Here is a 3657-nt window from a genome sequence, read left to right as displayed (position 1 = left end):
AGAGGGTGGAGTGGAAATCAGGACAGGTGTGCTATGCTGACCATGATCCTGAGAAATATTTGCCTACTGGGGCCTAGATGCTTCTCCTAATCCTGAGGTATTGGTGACTTTCATACAACTCTCTTTGTGACATCTCAACTAGGCAAGGAAGGAGGTGGTGGTAGGAGAGAAGGCAAGACAGAGAGTGAGAGAGATGGACAGTCACTCTTGGAGACGCACCATTTCCCTGACTCCCAGGGACAAAAGGAAAAGATTTTCTGAACAACATCTTCAATGAGTTATAATTACCATGAAAGAAATCACTAACAACACTTAAAAATCAAATCTTTGAAAGAGGCTAAGAAATTTTGTGCCATAAGATGCAGTACTGTATGAGTGAAGACATAAACAAATAACTGTAATCAGGTGATGAGCAGAATATCAACTAGGTAAAATTGAGGTATCATTGTGAGTTGAGTCATAACAACATTCTCCTCTCATTCCTCAACATTATCTCCTTGAGAGACCTCATCCATTCTCATGGCTTCAGTATCATCCAATGCTTATGACCTGAACTTTATATTTTTACCTATGATCTCTCCTTTGAGCTCCAGAACTTAGTACCCAACTACCTTACTTTCCATCTCTACTTGGATGATTCATAGATGGGAATCCCCCTATCAAAATGCCAATGGGAGATACCAATTGGCAGTATAGAAAATAATGCTTCTGCTTTCCGGCGGTGATGACCTACCCACACGACAACATGCCTCTCGCAAAGGATCTCCTTCATCCCTCCCCGGAAGAGGAGAAGAGGAAACACAAGAAGAAACGCCTGGTGCAGAACCCCAATTCCTACTTCATGGGTGTGAAATGCCCATGATGCTATAAAATCACCACAGTCTTTAGCCATGAACAAACAGTAGTTTTGTGTATTGGCTGCTCCACTGTCCTCTGCCAGCCTACAGGAGGAAAAGTAAGGCTTACAGAAGGATGTTCCTTTAGGAGGAAGCAGCACTAAAGGCACTTTGAATCAAGATGAGTGGGAAACCATCTCAATAAACACATTTTGGATAAAAAAAAAAAAAAGAGAGAGAGAGAAAATAATGCTTCCATCGGATACTTAAATACAATATCAGAAAGTAGAAACATTCAGGGCAAAGGGAAAAAAATCCTAACGGGATAGGAAACTTGGATATAAGACGTGGTAGGCTTACTATAAGAAGATAGTGAATGACGAGAACGAACCTCAAACAGGGATATTTCTTGCTGATGGAAACTATAAATAAGATCAGTTCTTTTCTGAATAGCCTGCAGAAGGAATTACTGGCTAGGCATCTGTCTTCTCAGTTATGTCTGCACCCATGAATAGAAACATTGTCATCTAATGATAATAAATAAAATTCTCAATCTGGAAACTCAAAGTCTGAAGGAAACTCACATACACTTTTTTTTGAGACAGGGTCTTGCTCTGTCACCCAGGCTAGAGTGAAGTGGCATGATCTTGGCTCACTACAAACTCAGCCTCCCAGGCTCCATCGTTCCTCCCACCTCAGCCCCCCAAGTAGCTAGGACTACAGGTACACACCACTATGTCTGGCTAATTTTTGTATTTTCTGTAGGAGTAGGATTTCACTACGTTCACCAGGCTGGGATACTTATAAATCAAGAAAAGCGAGATGAAGTCATCGGGGTCGAGAGCCCCCACATTCCAGAATCAAGGCTTGAAGGATGATGTCTTAGAGACAGTAAAAATGTTACTTTACACAGTGTGTAATAAACTTACAGAATTCTTAGTTCTAGAAGTAACAGAAGCCAAAAACATAAATCAGATTGAGAATTATTTGGATCCTTCCTTTGGTGGACGCACCCTAACAGATTAGCAAGGGAGTTTTATTTTGGGGGAATATAACTAATTTTGTAAAGCTGAAGCTCTGGAGAGATTTGTAAATGCCATCTTGGTGTCCCTTCTGTTTAAATTCACCTCGCAGAGAAGCCAGGACCCCCCAAACCTCAGATCAATGTAGAAGTGAAACAAGACTGCTTAGAGATTACAGAAGATGGAGCTGATAGAGATCTGAATGTCAACATCTGGGACTAAAACCAGAACCAAGATAACCTGAACACCACGGATGCAGTCACAGAATGACATTTAGTGACAAAAAGTCAGAACGAGCAAATTCAGAAGAGAGGAAGGAGATAGAGACTGGAGAGATGTCATCTTGGGGGCAAAGACTTGAGCATGGGTGAGGAGCAGGCTGTTACAGGCACAAAGGCATCGTATATCCCTTAGAAATAAGCCTGCCAGTGTACCAGTGACCATTTCATGTACCTTTTGGACTTTGCAACAAAAAATACAACACGCACACACATTATAATGGCATCTAGGAATATGCTCTCATACAAAAAGTGGGGCATGAGAGGATACACACATTCCATAAAGTTTTTATTAGCGCCAAAAGCCAAGAAAGGAAGAGGGAAAGCATCCTTTGAACCAAGCACTGCACAGTTTTTCCTAATATGTCATGCACATGAGAATTTAATGAGTCACAAATTCCAGTGGGTATTTTTCCCTCAATTTTCCAGTTTGTTCTATTTTGCAAATATTTGTACTCAAATGATAATGTGACTTTTGTCATACAGCCACACTGACTCCCTCATGAAGAGCTTTATTTAGAGTCAGAAGACATCTGCTAAATTGAGATTTACAAAGAACTTATTAAACACAAACATAAATAGATGGGCTCTGAATATTATATTCTGAGCATTCACTTCCTTATGTACTTGCAAATTATACACCAGCATGCAAAGCATCTCAAAAGAGCAATGCATAAAATCCCCATAGAATCTCTTTCTTCTGAGCACCTTGGAGATGTTCTTTCATCCAAAGCCATTAATTAGGAAGGTTAAACACTGCCTTCCTGGTTTGAAGCCTTTGTCTCTACAGGCTATTGATGCAGAACGTGGGAAAAGACTAAGTACTTTTGAGGATTATGACAATTGATGATTGACATCAAGGATCCATAATAGAGACACAGATTTCAATCAAGTCTGGCAGTGGACGGGACATGCTACAGTACACGCCAAAATCCTTGAGAACATCATATTCCTGGGGAGCAGACTGTTTTATGATTTTCAGGCAAATAAGTGAGACAGAATTGGACTCATTGCTTCACTTGTGAAACCGTTACTTGGCACTGTCACAGTGACAAACCAATGGCCTAAAATGCAATTAGTTATTATGCATCCTTGTTAAGCAACAGCCTGGTTGCCACTGGCACTACATGTGAGCTGCAGTTAATGTGGCATGCCTAGCTAACAGGCAGGTCCCAGTTTGAATGAGATAGGGAACTCACTTCAAACAAGGCATTTTTTTGCAGACTCCAGAAACTATTTTTTAAAAAAACACACTTTCTGCCAAATTAAAGAGAAGTTTTACAACATAATACAAATGCAGTGTTGAAGAAGTTCTGGGATCCCTCTGGAATTGTGTAATATTTTAGTAATATTTATCATTTATCTCCTGTAGTTAGAAAGATAGAGAGGGTCAGAAAAGCACAGTATATAAATTAGTTTCTGTGGCCTTTGATAAAAAATCTGTTTGCCTTACATCATTTTAGTGGCTCTTGAATTGTGATTGAGGACATTATTGTCTCTCCAAGACTGACCACATCTCCT

General features: G+C 40.1%; 1 pseudogene; it reads left to right on the top strand.

Annotated features, from left to right (window-relative positions):
* The first annotated feature begins 745 nt into the window (after window positions 1-745).
* LOC108530642 (40S ribosomal protein S27-like) lies at window positions 746-1045 on the top strand (annotated as a pseudogene).
* The last annotated feature ends 2612 nt before the right edge of the window (window positions 1046-3657 follow it).

Source organism: Rhinopithecus bieti, unplaced genomic scaffold (assembly GCF_001698545.2).
Source record: "Rhinopithecus bieti isolate Rb0 unplaced genomic scaffold, ASM169854v2 scaffold_7985, whole genome shotgun sequence".
In the NCBI taxonomy this organism is placed as follows: domain Eukaryota; kingdom Metazoa; phylum Chordata; class Mammalia; order Primates; family Cercopithecidae; genus Rhinopithecus; species Rhinopithecus bieti.
This window is presented reverse-complemented; position numbering and strand designations above follow the sequence as displayed.